The sequence below is a fragment of the Mus caroli genome, unplaced genomic scaffold (genome assembly GCF_978045245.1).
Source record: "Mus caroli unplaced genomic scaffold, Mus_caroli_1 scaffold_12, whole genome shotgun sequence".
In the NCBI taxonomy this organism is placed as follows: Eukaryota; Metazoa; Chordata; class Mammalia; order Rodentia; family Muridae; genus Mus; species Mus caroli.
Window position 1 is genome coordinate 112,815,857 of NW_028227267.1, and position 24,885 is coordinate 112,840,741.

The 24,885-nt window shown below is 36.7% G+C and overlaps 1 protein-coding gene and 1 long non-coding RNA gene across 2 annotated transcripts in view; one reads left to right on the plus strand and one right to left on the minus strand.

Moving 5' to 3' along the window:
* Positions 1-20,262, minus strand: part of LOC147001945 (uncharacterized) — a 23,909-nt gene extending 3,647 nt beyond the window's left edge. Inside the window, exons 1-4 of the long non-coding RNA XR_015044761.1 lie at positions 20,187-20,262; positions 19,037-19,104; positions 3,299-3,384; positions 2,500-2,719 (exon numbers count right to left, since the gene is read on the minus strand). This is a non-coding gene — a long non-coding RNA (uncharacterized LOC147001945). The remainder of the gene's footprint in view (positions 1-2,499; positions 2,720-3,298; positions 3,385-19,036; positions 19,105-20,186) is intronic.
* Gpc5 (glypican 5) overlaps positions 1-24,885 on the plus strand; it is a 1,376,768-nt gene that overhangs the window by 561,602 nt on the left and 790,281 nt on the right. The window lies entirely within an intron of this gene.

Below are 24,885 nucleotides of genomic sequence, written 5' to 3' on the forward strand. Positions count from 1 at the left end.
GAAAGGACCCAAATATAGCTGTCTCTTGTGAGACGATGCCGGGGCCTAGCAAACACAGGAGTGGATGTTCACAGTCAGCTATTGGATGTATCACAGGGCTCCCAATGGAGAAGCTAGAGAAAGTACCCAAGGAGCTAAAGGGATCTGCAACCCTATTGTTGGAACAACATGATGTACTAACCAGAACCCTGGAGCTCTTGTCTCTAGCTGCATATGTATCGAAAGATGGCCTAGTCGGCCATCAATGGAAAGAGAGGCCCATTGGACTTGCAAACTTTATATGCCCCAATATAGGGGAATGCCAGGGCCAAAAGAATGGGAATGGGTGGGTAGGGAAGTGGGGGGCGCTATGGGGGACTTTTGGGATAGTATTGGAAATGTAATTGATGAAAATATGTAATAAAAAAAAAAAAAAAGGGTTGTGTCCCACACTCGCACTGACACGAGGCTGTATTGGGAAGTTCTCCTTCCTTGCTTTCTGTGCCTGGTCTAGGAGAGTGAAGGCAGAGCCTCAGAAACAGATTCTTAACTGCTTTAGCCTTAAAAATAATACTTGTGATTTTGTATAGTAATAAATTATTTATATTAAATAATTCTACAATAGAGTGATTTCATATCATTTTTAAGAGAAAAAAAAAGAGCTCACAAACTTGTTTCCATACAACAATTTTTACAAATCCTTACATTTTCTAAGGGGGTCAGTTTGACAAATGAACCCAGTAATTCATCCATCAGGTCTAAATCCTCCTGCACTGATGGTCAATGGAGTTTAAAAAGTGAGCCTGATTTTCAACATCATAGTCACAAAGAATAATAACACTTGGGGGTTTATTTTGGAGTGTAAAATAGTTCTTACTACTTCAAGACATAGGAAGTTGGAATCACGTGTCAACCCATGCACATATTGTCCATACAAAACTGTGAAGAGTAGCAAACCATTAGCTTTATAACTTTTATTTGTTTTTGGTTTTGGTTTTTGGAGACAGGGTTTCTCTGTATAGCCCTGGCTGTCTTGGAACTCACTTTGTAGACCAGGCTGGCCTTAAACTCCAAAATCCACCTGCCTCTGCCTCCCAAGTATTGGAATTAAAGGGTGTGCCACCACACCCGGTTTAGATCATTTCTTGACCTATGTGTCCTTTTGTCTAAACGTCCTGCTTTGTCATCATTTAATATTGCCCTATCTTAGTCTCCTCTTTTAATTTTTTATACTTTACCCATTCTTAGACCTATCTAAATGTTTACATTTATACATTACAGTATAGGATTCATAACCCACCTAAAACTGTGTAATGCAAAGTCTGTCTGCCTGTCTCTCTCTCTCTCTCTACCTCTCTCCCTCCCTTCCTTCCTCCTCCACCCTGCCTCACTCTCACTCTGTGTGTGTCTGTGTCTCAGTGTGTGTGTGTCTGTGTGTGTTTCTGTGTCTGTGTGTGTGTGTGTGTGTGTGTGTGTGTGTGTGTTTAAGGACTGGCTCTGGTTCTTTTCATTTGTTCCCATCTGCCACAGGAGGAAGCTTTCCTGATGATTGCTGAATAAGGAACTAATCTATGGGTATGGCAGAATATTGTTAGAATCTTACTTTATTACTTTTAAACAGCAGTAGGATTTGGCTCTAACTTTTGTCTCTGGGTTATCTAGTCTCTGATTCTTGGTCACTCAAACAGTATGGGTTTCATCAGTTGGCGTGGGCTTTAAGCCAAATCAAATGTTGGCTAGTTACTGCAACAGCATTGTGCCACTATTGCCTTGGCATAGTCTCCAGGCAGGTCAGGTTGTAGATAAACAGGTTTGTGCCTTGGTTAATGTTTGTGATTCAGTTTGGGCAGCAGGCACAACCCCTTTCCATACCAAAGGCACCAGAACACAGTGTGGATGGTTATACATAGGCACAAGATTAACCTTTCCATGTTCAAGGAGTTGTATGCATGTGCTCTTCAGCAATACTGTTTTCAGCAATGCCAGTTTTTGGAGGGAAAATGGTACTGGCAATAGCCTGGGTTGTTTAGGAATTCCCATGGAATCCTTTTAACCAACAACTTGGATTTAACCTAGTTCTCATATTGAAAGTTTCATTTAGTGATAGGAGATGGCCAGTTGGGACTCTTATCTCCCTCACTATTTAGACACTTTATTAGGATCACCTTCATATATTTTATTAAGTTTCCTCCACTGCACTCGGTTTCCATACCATCCCTCAAGTGTTCTCCCTTCCTCTACATCTAACATCTAACATCCCAGGGTCTACAAATGGTAGCTTGGTTATTCTTTATTTAATGGGTAATATCAACATATAAGCAAATGCCTACCAATAATAGCTTTCTGAGTTTGTGTTACCTTACTAAAAATGATTATGTTCTAGTTCCATACATATGCCGGCAAATTTTATGATGTCATTTTTTCTTTTTAAAAAAAGTGGGGAATCCTCCATTGTTTAACTGTACTGTATTTATTTAGCAATTCTGTTGATGGACATTCAGATATGTTCCCAATTATTACCTTTTATACATGAACATGGTTGAAAGTTTCCTTATGGCAGAATGGAGTGTTCAATAGGTATATGAGCCAGAGTGGAATTGCTTGACCCTGAGGTAGATCAATCCCCATCTTTCTCAGTAGTAGCCATACTGATTAATAGAATGGCTTACAAGTTTTCACTCTCACAAGGCGGAGACAAGTATTCTCTTCCTTCTACATCATCTCCAGCACGGAAAGTCACCTGTTTTAAAACACGAATTCAAAACTCATTCTTCCTCAAAGTATTTTTTTGCATGTCAGCCGTATTCCATGTACATATTGTCCTAGGTTTCTGCTTCCTTTCTGTCTAGAGCCTTCTTGGTTTCATTTTGTGTTTGTGTGTGTGTGCTTTGTACTTCTAGGTTTTTGCACCAATATTGTATTTTCAGTGATGTCTGTGATAAATGTTGTAGGTCAAATGTAATTCTCCCCCTTTCCAGGTGCTGCACACTCCTCCCATATCTTACTTTATCTACATCTATCTCTTTCTATATATGTATGCATTGTTTATGCATCTTCATGCTTATAAATGTATCTAATCTAATATCCTTTATATAACCCACTAGAATGTAATCTCAAAGAGAAAAGAACTGAGACTGTGTTTATTGCTACGTCTTCCACACTTTGAACAGCATCTAAGCAATAGTCAGGAATCTACCAACATTGTTCTGGGAATGATTGGAGGAAGGTGCATGATGGCACATAAGTTTTCCTCACTCTCAGTAAAGAAAAAATTCCAAAACCACTATGTTAATTATAAATACAGAAGACATTTCCTTACCTCAAGGAGATCCTGGTATTTTTAGTTTTTGAATGTCACAAAGATTCTTTAACGATGGAGGACAGTGAAGGCAATTCTACAAGCACCTAGACAGTGGTAAAATCAAAGATGTTTTATATTCCCTCACCCAATACCAGATCAGGTTCTACTCTACTGCCCTCTACCCCCCCCCTCCCAGGACCCTCCCTCTCTCTCCACTTGTGATTGCTTTCTTCTCTCTCCCAAGTGGGACTGAGGCATCCTCACTTGAACACTTCAGCTTGTTGACATTTTTGAGGAGTTCTGTGGACTGTATCTTGGGTATTCAGTACTTCCCCTCTCCAATATCCACTTATTAGTGAGTATATACCATGCACATCATTTTTTGTCTGAGTTACCTCACTCAGGATGGTATTTTCTAGTTCCATCCATTTGCCTGCAAAAGTCAGTATGTTCTCGTTCTTAATAGCTAAGTAGTATTCCATTGTGTAAATGAACCACATTTTCTGTATGCATTCCTCTGTCATTGGACATATGGGTTGTTTCCAGCTTCTGGATATCACAAATAATGCCTCTATGAACAAAGTAGAACATGTGCCCCTGTGGCATGGTGGGCATCTTTTGGGTATTTGCCCAATAGCTTGGTCTTCAGGTAGATCTATTTCCAATTTTCTAAAGATCCTCCAGATTGATTTCCAGAGTAGTTGTACCATTTGGCAATACAACCAGCAATGGAGGAGTGTTCCTCTTTTTCCACATCCTCTCCAACATGTGTTGTCACTTGACGTTTTGATCTTAGCCATTTTGATTGGTGTAAGGAGGAATCTCAGGGTTGTTTTGATTTGCATTTTTCTGATCAATAAGGACTTTATACATTTCTTTAGGTACTTTTTAGCCATTCATGATTCTTCAGTTGTGAATTCTCAGTTTAGTTCTATACCCCATTTTTTGATTGGGTTGTTTTTTTTTTTTTGTGTGTGATTAACTTCTTGAGTTCTTTATATATTTTGGATATTAGCCCTCTATCAGATGTGGGGTTAGTGAAGATTTTTTTCCCAATCTGTTGGTTGCTGATTTGTCTTATCAACTATGTCCTTTGACTTACAGTTTTTCAGTTCATGAGGTCACATTTATCAATTCTTGATATTAGAGCATAAGCCACTGGAGTTCTGTTTAGGAAATTTCACCCTGTGCCAATGAGTTCAAGACTCTTTCCCACTTTCTCTTTATTAGATTCAGTGTATCTGGTTTTATGTTGAGATTCTTGATCTACTTGGACTTCAGCTTTTTACAAGGTGAAAAATATGAGTCTGTTTTCATACTTCTACATACAGACAGTCAGATAGACCATCACCATTTATTGAAGATGCTTTCTTTTATCCATTGTATATTTTTGTCATCTTTGTCAAAGATCAAGTGACCATAAGTTTTTTGGTCTGGTATTGGGTGAGGGAAAAGGACTGTAAGTCCCCAGGCTAGCAGAAAGAATGGAAACAGGCAACCTCAGGAAATAGGAGGTTGAGGGGATTCATCAGAGAGCTGGGAGGTAATTGACTCTCAGGAATCAAAGGGAGGAACCTTAGATAAAAAGCACTAGAGTAGGGAGAGGGAACTTATAGAGCTCAACCCCAGTAGGAAGACAGGGCATCAAGTCAGGAACAGGGTTGCCATCCCACAGTTACATCTCTGACCCATAATTGTTCCTGTCTGAAAGAATTATAAGATTGGAAATGGAGAGGAGCCTGAGGAAAAGAAGGTCAAACAACAGGCTCAAAGTAGGATCTAGCTCAAGGGGAGAACCCAAGGCCTGACACTATTACTGAGGCTATATAGAGCTCACAAAAAGGGACCTATCATGACTGCCCTCCAAAAGACCCAAGAAGCAGCTGAAAGAGTCAGATGTAGATATCTGTACCCAACTAATGGAGAGAAGCAGCTGATCTCTGTTGTTGAATTAGGGAAGGCAGAAAGAAGTTGAAAAGAGTGATCCTGTAGAAGGACCAGAAGTCTCAATTAATCTGTACCCCCAAGAACTTTCAAACACGGGACTACCAAACAGACAGCATACACCAGCAGATATGAGGTGTATCTCCCCAACACACATACAGTAGAGGACTTCCAGGTCTGTTTCATACAGAGATAATGCACCTAACCCTCAAGAGACTGGAGGCCCCAAGGAGTTCAGAGTTTGGGTGTGGTGGGGGTTGGGAGCCATCTACATGGAGGCAGGTGTGGTGGGGAGGAGTTGTGGGATGCGGAAAAGTTGGAGGGTGGATGGGGTGGTGTGGAGTGAAATGTGGTGTGTAAAAATTAAATTAATTTTAAAAGGTGTTTTTTATTCTAGTATTTTCATAAGAAGGAATGCCTACTCCAGTCCAACCTGCTAAGGAGTATACTCTCCTTAAGCAAATGTGCATTATGAGTAAAGCATAATCAAGACTTCTAAAGAGAAATTGACAATTAAATAAGTATCCTCTGTCTTCTGATGCAGTCATAACAATGACATCAAAAATCATCAAATGGCTAAACTAAACTATTTCTGTGAAATATGAGGTTTAGTTTTTCCTGCACAAACTCAGGTTATTTTATCTGGACACTGTGTACCTCTACAATAAGCAATTAACAGTCACCGGGGCTGAGAAATTGTATGTTTTTGAAAAGTAAATATATATTGATTTTTGTCTGGCTTTAAGAGATTTTGAAATTCTGTCTAGCACAAGAGTGATTCACCCTTATTTTGTCTTACACTAGGTTCTAGTTCCTCTCCTAAGAATATCCATAACCAATAAAATTCATGATCTTGGGTCAAATGTTTGGAAAACATTTTCATTTATGCTATTTCCAGAAAGTATAACTCATAAGCTGCCAAAGTATTATGGGCAAGAGAGGCTGTGTTAATGGATATTTTCTTCCAAGTTATTACAATGAAGATTGAAACACTCTTCACAAACACACATGCTCAGAAGTTTAGGAGAGGCATATTCTTTAATTAAATTTGTAACTTTCTTAGATTACAGACTGGGAGAACAATCAAGCTGTCTGAATTTTGATGGTCTGCTCATTTGTTAATTAAGTTTGTTTTATCACATAGCCCATTTTTATAATATTGAAGCACATATTATTTTAAAGGTTATATATTGTAATTTGAAAAAATGAATTTATTCATATTGCTTAATCAAGTATTCATAATTAAATGTCTTATAGATCATTTCCATTTGATATTTAATATGATAAAGGTGGACTATAAAATTTCAGTTAGGCAATATCTATACATTTTATTTCAGCAAAAATAATGTTAGCAGGTTTTATGGTCTGACAATGAATGTATGATAGGATTTCTATTTATTTACACATCTCATTATGACTAGGATAACATGGACATTTTAAAGAGAAATCCTTGTTGACACTACTGATGTATTTAAAACCGTGTTTTCATTTGCCTCATAAATATCATCATGGTAAAATATTTTATAAATATTTTGAGAATTGCATATCATGAATTTTTATCAGGTTTACAGTCCACTATTCCCAAGTTCACTCTCACCTTCTTCCCCACCCGGCTTCCTCTTTGTTTTTGTTAAACCCATGCAGTCCTGTTTGTGTTACCCAGCCATGAGTAGGAGGATAGGAGGAAGGACTTGCCCAGGAGTGTCCAAGAGTTACCAAGGTTCACCCTGTTAAAGCAAACTTACTCTCCCTCTCTCAACAGCAAAAAGTGCCACTAGCTTCTCATCTAGTGGTAGGTTTTCATTTACACTTCCCTCTGTTCCCTATCGCTGATGGGATTCTGTCTGGCTTGAGGTCCTGTGGATGTTAAGCATGCACTATAAATTCATATCTACAGTGCCCTCTTGTGTTCCCAGAACACTGTTTCCTTGAATTCATCTTCAGGTTCATAGAATCTTTCCAAATGTCTTCATCCAAGGTTCATGGGCTTGGAAGAAGGGTTTGATGTGTTCACCATATTTAGGGCAGAGCATTCCACAATTTCTTATTCTCTACAGGCTGATTGGTTATGTCACTGCCTGATGATCACTGTCTCCTGTAAGATGAAGCTTCTCTAATGAGCACTGATGCATGTATACAACAAGAAGTTATTGAGAGACATTTTAGTACTGAGTCTATTTAGCAGAATAGTAGTAGCAGGTTCTCTTCTGTGACCTATAACCATAGGTTCTTGTCACCATTCATGGTAACAGTTATGGGTTCCATCACATGAATAAGGTCTGAAATTCAATCATAAAAGTGGTTTATAGAATCTGTACTATTCTTGGACCAGTGGGTGTATCTTGTCAGGATAGTCATCACTGTAGTTTTGAAGGTTCAAAACCTGTGTGAGATTACTGATTTCTTTTCTCATTTGGGAGCATGCATAGCACATGTCAGAACTATGAAATCTAGCTGGGAATGCAGGTTGCAGTTGAGTGAAAGCAATATTTTTTTCTTGTTCTACAATTTAAGAATATGATATCCTCACCAGTATGGTCTCATATAAAGTTGGAACCTCACTGGCCAACAACATAATCCATTCCTCTGACTGGGGTTTTAGCCTGACAGCATATAAGTCATCTTAACCATTGTTCTACTAAAAATATGTATGGAGTTGAAAATTGAAGTAAAAAAAATGATAAGATTGCTGTGATAACAACATTTAGAAGGCATGTAAGGGATTGATGCAAGTTCAAAGTCAGCCTGGTCAACTTAGGAAGACCTTGTCTCAAGGAAAAAAAAAAAAAGACGACAAAAATTTAGAATAATAAAAACCTTCAGTTAAAGACCAGTCTTCATATGTAATAAGTTGAGCTGTTTTCCTAAGAGCAAAATAAATAGTTTTAGTGAACTCATAAATTTTTAAAATACATCTGTGAAATATCAATCAATAGTATGTGGAGGCAAATTAAACATGTTTGTTCCTTAAAACTGATAATGTATCTTTTCTATTAATAATTTTAATAATGTTGTTTATCGCTGTAAATTGTCTTCTAGGCTTTGTTTTGGCTCTGGTCCACATTTGACATTACATTTTCATTTCTATTGGTTTTAAGTGTTTTAGCGTTTATTATATTTCCTTATTAATACTTACTAGAAATGCAGTTTGATTTTAAATATTGAAGTATGTCCTCTTAATATTTTTGGAATTAATTTACATTTAACTTGATTTAATGGAAGGTACACTATAATTATTTATGGTGTCAATGAAATTGTTTTTCTGTTAGTGATATAAGTCCTGCTAGTGTTGAGGACGATGTTTATTGAATGTCTGTACAGCTGGGGCTATTGGCAATATTATTTTATGGTTTGCATACAAATAAATACTTTGATATCAACTAAAGAGAGAAGAAATATTGACATCTCTAGTTAGAACGATTGTTTAGTCTGTTCTTGATTCTACTCATCAGTCTTATTCCATACTTTTCATGTATAGGTATTTGGTGACTATATATTGAGAACCATGATGTCTCCAGACCCTATTCTTCATAAGAATCTCCATTCCTCAGCTTGCCTCAGGTTTTGATGGATGCTTGTCAGTAGAGTTACTCGACCCCGATTACAATAGGGATGTCATGAATGATCCACCGCTGCCATCAGTACTAATGCTAAATTGTTCACCCCAAACTTTAAGTATTTTGCTTTTTAGCTAATACAGAATTGATTACTTTTAAAATAATATGTGCCATTCTCTGCTTTTTAGAGCTCTCAGCCCATTAATTTTCAAGGGATTATGATTCAACTGTGTTAAGTAATAATCCCATTTGGGATTTGTTTCCCCTGCACTTTGTTTGTATGTAATGAATATAATTTTTTGATATGGCTTTGCTAGGTTTAAGAGTTTTTGATCATTATAGTCTGCAATCAAGATCTTACTTTACAGCCTTATATTTCTAATTACCTCCCCAATCCTTCCTACAGTTCTTGCTATGCAATTTTTTTTACATGCTAAACATCTTGTAATTCATGACCTTCCATTTTTTTTAATAAGCGGTGCATAATTTGTTAAAGAACAGGACAAATCAGAAAATGTTTCATGGATTCCTGTAGATTTAAGTGTTTTCATGATTTGTTCTCTTGTGTGGTTTGTTTTCTATCTCAGCTTACTGTCCTTCCTCATGAGGAACCTTCCCTCAGTCTTTCTCTGAACTTTTATGATGAAAAAAATTTATATTTTTCAAACTGAATATTCAAGTAAATTTGGACTAGCATACAATTCTATAATTTCATTTTCTTCTAGCTTGCTTGTAAGAACCAATTCATCAGTAGTTACTATTTTTGGTTGAGTTGGACTGACATTCCTGAGTCTGTGAGAGTAGAGTTTTCAATAGTAAATTTGCAAAATTTTCTGCTTTCCTATCTCTCTTTAAAACTAGTGTGCCACATTTACTTTACAATGACTCAAAGATTCTTTGTAGCTGTCTTCACATAGCTTAATCATTTCATCTGCATTTTTAATATTATTCCAATAAACACTCTGTTTCACTCTGTTTAATTATTCTTTTAATAATTCTTTAATATATTATTTTCTTAGGTAGCAAGTCATGATTGCATTGGATATTCAATATCTTGATTAATTATTTCAAGTTTTTCTTTATATATGTGAACACATTTGTAATGCCCATTTTAAGATCTACGACAATTCCTGTCATTCTGGGGTATGTTTGTGTGTGTGTGTGTGTGTGTGTGTGAGAGAGAGAGAGAGAGAGAGAGAGAGAGGAGAGAGAGAGAGAGGTGTGTTTTCCTCTACATTGCTCGACCTTATGACATGAGACCTGGTCTGTTGCTGTATCTGGTGCTCACTGATTGTCTGAGCTAAACTGTTTGTGAATTCCTAAAATCATGTCTCTGTCAGCTCAATACCACATATACATTCTCCCAAATATAGCTTTCTATAGCAGTACTGGGGAGCCACCCTAGGTCCTTTTAGTTACACAGCAACTACTTGGAGCCCCCTGTCTAGACCATTTATCTCTTTTCAAATCCTATTAAAAGATATATCTCTATATTTAGAGTCATATGCCCTGCTGCTTGGCATTCCTACTAGGCGTGCTGCCTTTCCAAGCTGGATGTCCAGGTGCACCTCCTTTTAAGTGACAAATGGGTACAATCAGGGTAAATGAGTGACTGACATGGATACTGTAAGAATCATTTTGTAGGCTTATTTACAAACATCCCCACTGTTGAACCTGACTGGCTTCTAAGCTACTTCCACTCACAGTGGCAGTGTCTGAAATCTCTGAAATCCATTCAAAAGAACTCTCCTTCTTTATGGTCTAACTGCATGGTGTCTTGGTCTATATACACCATTGGCATCAGTTCGTGACTGCACATGTTTCTGTGTTCTTTTCATATGTGGCATAGCACTCAGCAACAGAGGGGAAAGCATGCCCATTTAATGTTCTATAAGGAGAGGTCCCTTTCTCCTTCCCCCTCTTGCTTTTCTCTACGAGTTCAACCACCTCCACCCTCAACTGGTCTTGTGTCTTTAAACCATTACACCATGACGCTTGCTTTGGTGATCCTATTTCAGAATCAGTTTCTGGAAGTTCCTTTCAGGTAGGAAGCCAAGAAAATCGAGAGCCTACCACTTCATTTGTATTTTCTTACCCTTCACAAAGATGTATTGTCTATCTTCCAAATTTAAACATTTTCCAAACTGAAAACCATTATCTAATAGATATCCTCAGTTTTCTGATTATTTATGTCAGGAGGACAAATCTGGATAAATCATAACCAGAAAATTATTTTTTTTGTAAACAGAGTACTTGATATATACAGAGAGCTATAATAAAAATATACTGAACAAGAAAACTAGTAAACAGAAATATGATGGTCTAAACATATCCATGCTTATTTGACACACTGTGAAACATACTTACTATTGTACTTGAGATTTTGTCCATTTCTATTATTGCCTTTTGTATTTTAATGCATATTTTATTGTTTTATAAATATTATTTATCAGCATTTAATTTACAATATAATATATATCTTATATATTTATATTTATATTTATATATTTTTACTTAACTTTTATTTTTATGGCACTGGAAATTGAACCAATGGTTTTGTACCCTTGAGTATTGTATGTAAATGCTCTACCACTGAGCTATATTACCAGCTCTTCTTTTACTCTTGATTTACATTGTCATAGTAAGTAACCAGGGTTAGACTCATCTCACTCTGTTACCTAGACTGACTTTGAACATGTATTTCTCCTGTCTCTGTCTTGTTAGTATTCAAGACTATGGCCTGAGCCACACAGGCTACATTTTTGTTTGTTTGTTTGTTTTTTGATTGTCTAATCTCTTCTTTCTCCTAGATTAAAGTTAGTTAAACATGTAGCTTTTAACTAGTCAATCATATGCAAAGTATATTAAATAAAATTAAGTTAACAAGTAAAGAAAACAAATCAACACAAGTGTTTAATTTTATTGGACCTAGTTGGGAAGAGTTATTTGAATTGTGCCTTCATACCCATCTTCCAGAACATATGGTGTCTCTGATATCCACTGGTTGATACCTTGATCCCACGCTGACTTTAATAGGAGATGGGACATTTTGTTGGGCAGGGCTTGAGGACAGATAAAAGAAGAATGAATGTTTCCATATTTTAGAACTTATATTTAGTAACTACTATTTGCTAAGCATTTTCTACATGGCAAGCATGATAATTTTAGTTTTATTCATAACTCATGGACAAATCTAAGAAACTAGAAGATCTGTACTGTGCAGATAAAAGTGGAAAACCTTCTTCTATAGCCAAGCATTTTGTCTAGATAAACAGCTAGCCCAGAATATATAGATCACATCTTTCCCAGTGCTAAGGAGCCTGAGACAGGAAGATGGTGAGCCAACAGGATAAACATATTAGTACATTTTATCTTTATCTAAATCTCCTGTGGTTGTTAAAACTTTAATTTCAGGGGGACAACCTATGGTTTAGCTATTGACTCTACAATTTTCATTGAATTACTTTTTGTAATATGTTTAATTTTGAAGCCCTCGGTTATCCCATCTGTATATGGAAATAATGGAATTTATGACAACATAATGCATAAACCTTTTAGTACTCATTAAGTACCCACGAAGCATAATATTAGCCAAACAGCATTTGCATCTTGGTTTTAATAGCTGTTATTCTTAGTATGTAAAAACTCATGGAACTATAAAACTCACAGGATGACATTTAAAATGAATGGCTTAGTAAGTAGAAAATAGTCCCATACTAGACACAAACTAAGCATTAAATGCATATAAGCCGAAGCATAGGAATAAAATTAAGAATTATCTAGCACTTATTCTGTAACTGTACCACTGCTCAATCCTCAAAAAACATTAAGGGCTAAGTTTAAGATACAACTTTAACAAGGCTTTCATTACCTTGACTAACTTACAGAGACCAGTCTTTGCCAAGGTTATACGAATTGAATCAAATTAATTATTAAAATAATATATATATATATATAATAAAAATAAACTTTTTAGCTGTTGAGATAAGTATTATTGAGAAAATCAGCTCTTGGATTTCAGTTTTCTGAAAGTAATTATTTGGTTCATTTTCTTTCAGTTGCCAGTATTAAACACACACCCATGGAAGTAATTTATGATTTTCCTTGTATCTGTGTGATCAAACTTCTCTGTTTCCCTCTTGATAATGGAAGCTACATATTCTCTCTGACTTTTAGTTAATATTCCTGTAAGTCAATCTAATTTTGTTGTTTGTTTTAATCTGTTTCATTCTTTGCTTTCTATTTCTCTGCTGGTTTTCATTTCTCATCACCATGTTTTCCACTCACAGGTTCCTTTTGTTTTCCTTGGCTGAGTGTCCCACTGGGTCCTAGTGGCTTTAACACTTTCCATCTTCATGTAACATTTCGTGGTTCTCCATCTCGGCAATAGTGTGTGTGACTCTTACATTTTTATTTTAACTGTGGAGTTGTCTATTATTTTACCATAGAAGATTTCCTTAGTGAATTTTTATTTTCACTTGAGACTTCTTTTTTAATGTATAGTTCATAAAAGTGCGTTGTGCACTGTGCCGTTTCCATATTTTTGAGGAGTCTCCTGATATACTTACTTCATCTATTAGATTCTAGCTTGATTTTAACGCGGTTGAAGAAAAGCATATTATGAATTCAATTATTTTAGATGTGTGTCTTGTTTATATCTCAGGACCTCATGTATCTTGATATATGTGCCACAGGCACCTAAAAAACTATGCTGAAGTTATTGGATGTTGTTCATGTTGCTGTTAAGTTGGTACGGGCATATTGAAAACTCCAACTGTAGCTACAGATTTATCTAAAGGTTTTAGTTATTTCAGGTTTTTTGATATCTTATTTTTAAATTTTGTGTGTGAACATGAGTGCTGTGCTCACAGAGGTGAGAAGCATCAAGTCTCACTGACGCTGGAGTGAAAGTGGCTATAAGATAACCAATGTAAACCTGGGACAAAACTTAGGTCCTCTGCAGCTCTGCTCTCTTAACTGTAGTCCCATGTCTTTATCTCCAGTTCTTTCTGTTTGTGCTTACCATATTTGTATCTCTGGTGCTGAAGGTTTATTATGAAGACTCTATATGTGGAAAACACAGTCCAGCAGATGACATCAAATTAGTCAACAGCAACATGGAGAGAGCATAAGATATATGTCCAGCCATGAATGCAAACGGACTCTCTCAAAATTCCTGTATCTCTTTTTTTTCATGTGGTATTTTTACCTACAGAAATGATATCTGGCTCAGTTTTTTCAAACAGCCAGAATCAGTAGCTGTGAAAGGCAAACATTAGAGGGAGTTCATAGCAAAATTTAGACATTTATCTATGTTTTTTAAAAGAATAAAAAAAGGCACTTAAAATTAAATTTTTAATTCAACATTTTTAATTGTGTGCTTTGCATTTTAATAATTTCCACATCAGTAAGAGGGGGATGCTAAATGTAAAGTGTACGTATTTTAAAGGAAAGTTTAGTTTTGGAAGGTATATTAGATTAAACTGAGGGGAAAAAGTGAGAAAATTTAGTATCATTTTCAGCCCCTATGTCAGAACCATACTTGACACAGGGACAACTCCTGAAATTATACCTTATGTACTGGTAGCTTAGAATCTCTGTTTGGCTTTCAGCTTGATCCCAGTCAGCATGCATGTGTCATGTATCAATAGGAAATTTGAGACAAGACATGTTTATTTTATATTTTGGATCTTCTCCAAGGCGTGAGGTGGAGCAATTTATGACACATATTTATATAGTGCTTAAGGAAAAAAAATACCAGAAAAAATTGTACACACACATATGCACATAAAAACAAAAGCACATCAAAGTCACTTTTGGGAACCTCTTGTTTGGGGGCGAGTTTGGATCACAATTAGTGCTGATCATAAGGAAAGTTACGCAATAAAATCCTGGTTGCTGGAAAGAGTTTATCAAATCCTAGAATATAAATTCGGCCACGCATAAAATGGCAAATTGGAACTGTAAGAAACCTTGTTGGGTTTTTGTTTGTTTACAAAATTAATTAGTTAATTAATTAATTAATGGTGCTGAGTTCAAAGCTCTGTAGCTGAGCTCTCACTGGATATTTTCATTTCCTGTAATACATCCTGAATTATTTTCTTCTAAATAATTGTGCATTTTATTATCCCCAGCTTGAAGTCCTATAATACTTAAACAGCATCTTCTCTTCCATGTTATGGATGTATGATAAATGGGATCTCATAGAATGCCTATTCTTATGGTGGCCTAATTTTAGATAAAATGGGAATATATTATTTGTTAAACTAAAGGACCCAAGGAGCTGAAGGAGCTTGCAGCCCCATAGAAGGAACAACAATATGAACCAACCAGAAACCCCAGATCTCCCAGAGACTAAACTACCAACTAAAGACTACACAAGGAGGGAGCCATGGCTCCAGCTGCATATGTAGCAGAGGATGGCCTTGTTGGACATCAATGGAAGGAGAGGCCCTTGCTCCTGAGAAAGCTCAATGCCTCACTGTAGGGGAATGCTAGGACAGGGAAACAGAGGCAGGTGGGTTGGTGAGCAGGGGGAGGGAGGATGGGATGGGGATTTTCAGAGGGGAAACCAGAAAAGGGGATAACATTTGAAATGTAAATAAAGAAAATATCTAATAAAAATATTAACCTGTACAAAAACCTGTCAGAGATAGCCAATATCGCTGGTTTCTTCTGTGGTTCATCATGCTTTTAGATGTGAAGTCATAGCTTCCATGAATTTAATCAAAGTTTCCTTTTGCTAGTACATTTAAAACTGGACTCCCCAAACATACAGAAGTCCAGCTCTCATTTGCTTGGATTTTAGGTACCGGAACACACAGTCATTTTGAGAACTTTGTGAGAATGTACATAATTTTGCGTAGCTATTGGAACTCTCTGTGCATAGCTTGCCACTGTTTGGTGCTGGCTCTGAGCATCCCAGTAACTTTAAAATAAGCAAATTAAATTTATTTAAATTTGAGTGCAGGACAATGGTTGAAATTACAGAGGACCTGTGTGAAAAACGTTGGGTGTCAGAGATGGGACACAGTCTCCAATGCTAACAGGTACAAAGTGTCTTTTTTAGGGGAAAAGTAAAATAAGATTTATGGAGTTTTAAGTGAAGGAGAAACTTTCTGGTTGCTAATATTCTGTTTACACCACTTTCCACATGGAGAGTAAGCTGTGTGCTTTTCTTCAGACATTGAGGACAGCACAGTAGCATATTGAACCATAGTTCAAACATGAGATGACTTCCCAGGCATTTTACTGATCTTATCAAATTTTATTTTCAAACTATTTCTGTTATGCTGAATGGGAATTATTACTTTTTTAAAAAGCAAACATCAACTTTATTGATTCAGTCAACAAAAGGATTTGAGATATAAATGCACATTACAGCACACAATATCGTTGGCTTTACAAGAGCAGAATCCAGTGATTTTTAGTGTCTTCACTGATATGAAGTCATCGTCAGAGTCTAGTTTATTTGGAACATGTCTTGTCTCAGAAAAAACAAATTGCACATCCACTGGCAGTTCCTCATCTGTGTGTTTTGTCCCAAACCCCAGAAGCCACTAATCTTTTAGTTCCTAGTTATTTCTTCTCTAACAAGGACGCCACAATTTCCCATACCCTTCTGAGTTTGCACAATATCTTATTGTCCTGAACTAAATAGTCCCAATTGTACAACAACCTAGCAAGTGAATGGAGCCTTTGAATGATTCCCCCTGGATAAACAAAGGCAGTAGGTAGTCTTAATCCAGATCCATGAATATTCCCAGGTGAGAGAAAAGGCTACTTTCCCTTGACCGTCTAAAACACAAGTATTAGTATCTCATCTTACATAAATCACTGGTACAGGAAGTACTTTTCAACAGGATGGTTAAAGTCAGTATGACTAGCGTGTATGAATTCTACCAATCACTTTACAAAGGTAGACATGACTTTGAAAAAATGTCAACAAGATCGATGTTGATGTAGAACGAGAAACAACTACTGCTGGCAACTTCATAATGAGAACTTCAGGTGATGGCTTGGCTTTGTGTCATCAATAGGTTCAAATCTGAGTGGAACACACCATGGTTAACACTTTGAAAATAGTGCATATCTGCTCTATGGAGAGGCAACATCTCCCTGGGGGTTGAGGAAAAAAACTGCTTAGGACTCATTAAATCAATGGCACTACAATCAATCATAAGCCTGTTAAAGGGAAGTAGATTAATATAGACAGACCAGGTCCAGCTGTTTCAATATCATATAGCATATGGAGCTTAGTAATTGGGCTGAAATGATAGCTGTTAAATCATTTACACTCGTGTGAAGCATTAGACAGGACAAAATAGTTTCTACGTTGTAACTAGGGTGAGTAATATGCTTTACACTACAGGTGAATACCTCCCAAATTAGCATCTACTTGTTGGTTTCCATGGAGTTCCTTCAAAGTAGAACCTAAAGCATATTTATTATGGGTCATTTAGAGGTATCATTTATTCTATGATTCATTCATCTTTACACTAACACTTTATTCATGTTTTATATTATTTTTTTATATTTTGCTTGCTAGTTATTTTAAAAGTGGAAGGATTTCTACTTTAAGGCAAAATTTACTTAAAAATACAACTTAAAAATACAATTGCCCTGTGAGAATCTGGTAAGGACAAGATGGGAGGGGGTGAGGAGCAGTGCAAAATGATTTAGTTTTAATATCCTTATAATAAAGAATATGAGTTAGCTACTAAGAATACTTCTTTACTGTCAGTGGGGATGTGGGATATGCACTATTAGCTAAGCAAAAGGACGTCCATGGTCTTATTGTACAGAGTTAGGTATCACGGAAAGCACAGTCTACTTACTCTACTCTGAACAGACATTTTCTCTGAGTATGGATTCCCAAACACAATCATTCACTGGATGAATTCCTTGTCCTCATGTCAACTTTATTTTATGTGAGACCTATAAGCTTTAATCTATACTTGCATGTTAGAAGTGTGGTGTAATATGGGTCGAGTCCTCTGCAAGATTTGGGACCATGCTCCTTTGAGAAGGAAGAGAGACACCAGCCTGTTTATCCACACTACCACGGTTAGTTCTGTGGTTGCATTATCAGCTGCCTACATGTAGCATATGAAATTAGGAAGACCTGGAAACTACTCCTTGGTCTTGCTATTGTTTCCCCAGTTCATAGGGAGCATCCTTCCTTTGTCTCTAATCTCTAGGCTGAGTCATTCTCTGCTTTCTGGTTTCTTAGTTTTTCTTTCACCTGCTTAACCAGTTCCCTTGGCTGAATCTCCTTCATTTTAAACACTTAGGATAGTTTCTGTTGTTGTAGATGGATACTGACTTGTACAATCTCAAGCATCAACTTGATGTTTCCAGAGGGATGCAGTAAAGCAGATGAGGCATATCTGTTTCCCCCACATTAGATATCAAATGTGACAGTCTAGATACTCAAATGCAGCCTATTGAAAATTAACGATGAATCCATGGCTTGCAGAAAGAAATTGAATGAAAAAGTACCAGGAAAATTGGATGGAATCGTAATGATTACAGGACCCATGACAGAGCAGGAAATGAAGCCCAGCTCCTGAGAATATTCTCTGAAACTGGAAGCCCTATATTTGTACTCTGTGGTGAGCATGCAGCACAACTCAGCTGTCAATGTAGAGCAAAAGAAAGAGGAGAAACAGAGCCAGAAGAGGAGCATCTGCCTCCTTTCTGAGAGGTAGACTCTGTATTTCAGGCTGCTTTCAAATTTGTGGCAATCCTCCTGTTTCAGCCTCCCAAGTTCTAAGATTACACAAGAGTCACCACATCCTCTACAGAAGGATGAATTCAGGAGAGTTTTAAGGATTTCACTCAGATGATAAAGATGTTTTGGAACTTTCTGTCCGTTGCTTAGGACCAGAGAATAAAATCCTCATATCTTCCTGTTTCAGTACTGAAGCTCCTCACTGAGCTGTCTACTTTGCCACCCGAGTTGATACAATGTATCCTTATTTCTCAAGCCTGTTTCTTTGCCCCATATAGATTACACCAATATATTAATAAACTTACCATCTTTCTAAATTGTATACACATTTTCTCCCTCCTCTGCACCCTGGTCTAGCTATAGCCATGTCAGTCCTCTTAGTTAAACCTTTAAAAATGTTCTCTTTAAATATTGCCTCTTATCTTTTAGTCCTTCTAACCCAAAGTAACCAGACTTCCTACTCAATCATTACACTAAAGCATTCAATCATTACACTAAGCCATTCTCAGTCAGGTCACTTACTTGTGTCTAAGTTTCGTGGACAGATTCAGCTAGCATTTTGTTCATGACTTCTCAGCAGCTTTTGATTTCTTTTAAAACATTTTTTAAAAAAGTTTGAGGTTATAATTTAACCATATCATTTTATCACCAACATTCCCTTCCTTCAAACCCCACCCCATGTACCTTTCCTTTCTTAAATTCATGACCTAATTATTTGTTTTTAAAAAATTCTCTTGCTGCATACAGGAAACACACCTCAATGACAAAGACAATCACTACCTCAGAGTCAAAGGCTGGAAAAAATTTTTTCCAAGCAAATGATCCCAAGAAACAAGCTGGAATAGGCATTCCAATAGCACATAAAATTAACTTTCAACAAAAAGTTATCATAAAAAGATAAGGAAGGACACTTCATACTCATCAAAGTAAAAATCTACCAAGATGAATTTCCAATTCTGAACATCTAGGCTCCAAATGCACGGGTACCCACATTCATAAAAGAAACTTTAGTAAAGCTCAAAGCACACATTGCACCCCACATAATAATAGTGGGAGACTCTAATGTACCATTCTCAAAAATGGACAGATCATGGAAGAACAAGCTAAATAGAGACACAGTGAAACTAACAGAAGTTATGAACCAAATGGATTTAACAGATATCTATAGAACATTTCATCCTAAAACAAAAGGATATACCTTCTTCTCAGTACTTCATGGTACCTTCTCCAGAACTGACCAAAAATTAGTCACAAAACAGGCCTCAACAGATACAAGAAGATTGAAATAATCCCATGCATCCTATCAAATCACCATGGACTAAGGCTGGTCTTCTCTCATATATTATATCCAGACTAGAGTTTTCCTTCTTTCCCTCCTTGCCTCCTTTCTTCCCTCCCTCCCTGCCTCCCTCCCTGCCTTCCTTCCTGCCTCCCTCCCTCCCTCCTTGAGTATCTCACTCTATGCACCCTTTCTCCCATATCCTCCTCACTCTTGGTGGTCTTTTGGGATTGCAAATAGTGGGAGGAGAAGGAGGAGGAGGGGGGGAAGGGGAGGGGAGGGGGAGGAGGAGGGGGAGGGGGAGGAGGAGGAGGGGGAGGGGGAGGAGGAGGAGGAGGAGGAGGGGAGGGGGAAGAGGAGGAGGAGGAGGAGGAGACTGTTTTTGACACTTACCTACTTGTAGGATCCTTCTCATCCTACTCGGTTACCTTGTTTAGACTTCATGTTATGTGACTGGTCTTATTGTAGCTTGGCATGCAGTGTTTAGTTGATATTCCTGGGAGTCCTTCTCTTTTCTGAGAGATTATTCTGGATAGGTTACATATAAGTAGTAGGTTTTCCTCCACTATTCATTAAGTCACTAGCCCTAGGTAGCTGGCTAGGTATCCAGTATCAAGCATGCTTTTTGTCATTGAAAGCACGCTGGATCTACAGTGGTGTTTGTTACTATCAAGGTATGCATGCCATTATTCTGCTCTTCAGGTTTTTTTGATGTCTTAATTTGGCTTTCCCCATATTCTGTTCTTGTAGTTTCAGAAACAAAATATTCTAATGACTTTCTTCCTACTTTCCAGTTAGCTACTTTCTAGGAGCTAAAAGAAGATGATAAAAACTAGCAGGTGGTCTTCCTGAGATGGTTCTGTCATGGACTGTTAAAGTTAATGACAGAATTTCTTCTTTAGGCAAGGCCAACAAGATTTAATTTTATGTAAGATTTCTGCTATTAATATGCCTTTCCTGTTAATATATATAATCATTAGGTATTAGCTCACCATTTTGAGCAGATCTCGGTAGAGCAACAAAGATGTTCTGTCTTGTATATAGACAAATAGATAATTTATTAATTCTTATTGATAATCCTATTAGAATTCCTGAAATTATATTAATAATTATTAAGTTTTTTTTTATAATAGGACCACTATTAAAACATTTCTGGTGTCAAAACTACATTGAGAAATTTGCCAGTCTTCAGATGTCACCAGTTAATTGCTTCTCAGATGGCAAGCACGTATCTACAATTTAGAGTATATTACAAGAGGTTGTAAAACAAAGGTCATAAAAAGGGAACTAATGATTTATTATAGGTGCAAGGGCAAAAGATAAAATATTGACTGGGTTTATCTATACAAAACTTCTATGATAACTTAGTTATGGTCTTTAATATACAAGCAAAGACAGAACATAAAATATTGACTGAGTTTATCTACACAAAACTCAGTTATAATTTTCAAATATCCATGAGCCTATAGATCTAGTGACAGATGAGGAATGTTTAGCCAGCTAATTACTCTTAATAGATATGTATGTAAAAATTCTCTGTTGAAAACTTCTTATTTAATTTATGATGTGAATTTATGTTTAAACTTGTAGTGAACTTTTGTAGAGAATGGATGACTAAAAAAACATGTGATCTATTCACCTAATAAAGGGACAAATGACTAGGAATGATCACATTGTGGGGCATTTTAACACTGGAAGTAAGGCGTCAGGTACAATGATAGCATTGTGACATCAGATCAGGTGGGAAGAGCAAGATTTAAAGGAGAATGCAGAGTAGAATAACTTAGAAATTATTAATTAGAACTTAAAAAATTAAGCGAGCAATATGCAGAATGCATGGGGAAAGAGGAAAAAAGAAGAAGCTGCAGAGAGAGTAGAAGGAACAGGCAGGCTTCTTCTTACCATGGGACAGAACAGGTCTTTCCTTAACTAAAGAGAACAAAACTTCGTCTTATAGACTTGAGTTTAATTTATTTAACAATAAAAGGATAGAAGCTTTTTCTTTCTCTATGCAATAAGATGGGAGCTCAATTTTCATCCAGAACGAGTGAATTATTTCTACACTGGTGCTTGGTCTTTTGCTCCATACATATGTAAATGTATGTATTATGTATGTATGTATGTATGTATGTATGTGTGTGAGTATGTAATTATGACATGTATGTAAGCTTAGTCCAACTGTTTTGAATCGAGATTATGAATATGAATGCCTGTTTTTATACATAAATTTATATGAATTTATGCATATTTACTTGTGTAAACATTTCTCCTTCTGTGACTGTAACTCTCTTCTCCTGGTTCAATAGAAATTTATTGCTCCAAACTTCTCCCTAGCCTGACAAGTGAAAGGCATAAGATAAGAGGGGAGAGGCTCTACCAAGTTATCCCTTATTTAATTCCCTGCTGTTTTTAGGATGAGGTGCTAAACATCAGAGACCACTGCTTCTGGCCTCAGTGGAACTCAGGCAGGTCAGCTACAGCAGTAAAATGACTTAGACTTAAGATCAGGAAACATTTTATTAGGAAACAGCCACCCCAAATATTGCACAAGACTAAATCTTGCCTCTGCTGACACTCTTCCCCATCTGCTCGTCAAAGAGGGAATCAAGAAGAAAGAAATGAAGGGGCTGGCCCTTGGCAGTCACTCAGGCAGCTCAGTTAACTTCTTCCAGACAAGCCTTCCTTCCTTTTAGCCACATGCCTTTTCTTTGAGGCATTTTGGGCTTAGCAGCAAACCATAGCTGTCTTTCCCCCCTCCTTGTCCTCCTTTTCCTTCTCCTTTTAAAATTTCAATAAGTCTGATACCACCTGTGGCTTTGAGCTCAAAATTCAAGAGCACAACCATATGGGAACCCAACTCTAAGCTTCACCTCACCTTTATAAGTTTCTTACCTGTTCTGAAGTAGGTTGAATATTTCTTCCCTTCATATAGATATACCTAAAGAAATACTTAAGCTATGCCTGTATCTAATCAGACATGCAGCATATGCTTAATCCCCAAACCATGCCTTAGTATGAAACTCAAAATTTTGTGCATGTGAAGTCTACTATAACACAAATGAATATATCAGCTATTTATGTTTATCATTCAATGGCCATTTTTGATTAATCCAGATGGCTGTTGAAAGACATGAAAGTAGTCATCTCTGGTTCTCATAAGGTTCAGTAGCTGTACTCTCCGCTTCATTCACTGGCATTTGTAAGTTCAGTTCTCGATTCCTTGATCATGAAGAGTGGTGTATGCATGAGGATTTTTCCTTACTCCACTAGCCACTGTTTCTTTCCAAAGCTTAAATCAAATCATGTGTTGAATTAACCCAACACTGTCTCTTTGGGGGCCCTGCATAATGGTTTGAGCCTTATTACTTTCATGTATACACCTATTAGTAGCTATATATCCCTGAATACTTAATATATTTCTAACTCAAAACTTGTCAATTCAATGAAACCAAATTTATTTGTCTTGTTTAATATCATAATATGGCACATTACAAAGTGTCTGGTATATAATAGAATCTAGGCAATTATTTTCAAAATAGAGGATGAATTTTACATCTATAAAAACAATCTTAGTCAGAACTCTGATATTAATATCAGTGTCATGAAGGTCAGTAAACATGGAAGTCTGACCAAATCTGGTAAAAATGCCATCATAGACAACCTTAAACTAAGAAAATGATCATAGACTTATTTATTTATTTATTTATTATTCAATATTTTAATTTTTACATTTCAAATGTTATCCCCTTTCCCAGTTTCCACTCTGGAAATCCCCATCCCAAACCCCCTCCCCCTGCTTCTACGAGGGGGCTCCCCCACCCACCTACCCACTCCTGCCTCCCTACCCTGGCATTCCCCTACACTGAGGCATTGAGCCTTCACAGAACCAAGGGCCTCTCCTCCAGTTGATGTCCAACAAGGCCGTTCTCTACTACATATGTGTCTGGAGCTATGGGTCCCTCCATGTATAATCTTTGGTTGGTGATTTAGTCCCTAGGAGCTGTGGGAGTTCTGGTTGGTTGATATTGTTATTCTTCCTGTGGAGGCCTTTTGTTCAATAAAATAGATAAATGTACCATGTCATTCTCATAGAACACAAGCATTTTCATGCCTGCAGTTTAATATGTATCTATATGTTGCATTCTACCTCATTTTCTGATATGTATATATTTATACATATATATGATATCATATATACATATGATAACCACACACAAATAATTGTTTTTAACACATTCTATGTTTTCTGCCCTCTCCTGTAGAATGTTTATAGAACTATGAACAAAATATTCTGAATACTAAATTTTCTTACATTAAAAAGAAATATCTAATCGGCCAGTCTTTAAATTAAAAGAGATTCTCTACCTCAACTGGTTGATCTTTATGATGTTCTGCTGTGACTGTTTGCTGCCCCAGGCATTGCAGGTAAAGTTCATTATATTGGTAGAAACCACCTTAACTCTGCAGAGATGTAATAAGGGGATTTATCTCAACATTGTTTCTAATGCCTGTTAGCTCTTCTCTCAATCTGTTCATTTGAAAAGTGAGGGGCCTATTTTGTGAGGCCACAAGTTTTACTCAGTATATTTTTCATTAATTGATATATAAATGATGAACAAATTTAATTTCACTAAATATATTTTATATAACGTACAATACAAAAAAAGTACAATGACAAACATTGATAATAATGATATTTGTAATGATAAATTAAAAAATAAATTAAGGAAAGGGACCTGGAGAATTAGCTTAGTCATGGAGAACACTTACTGATCTTGCAGCAGATTTGAGTTCCATTGCTGGCATTTGTGTTGAACAATTCACAATGTCTGTAGTTCAGTTTTCAAGCTGTACCGAATTGCTTAATATCAACTTGACATAAACTAGAGTTATCAGAGAGAAGGGAGCTGGCATTGAGGAAAAGCTTCCATAAGCCTGTAGATAATTTTCTTAATTAGTGATTGATAGAGGACGGCTCATCCCATGGAGGGTGGTGACATCCCTGAGCTGATAATGCTGGGGTCTATCAAAAAGTAGGTGGAGAAAAACATGAAGAACAAACCAGTAAGCAGTCTTCATTCATGGCTTCTAC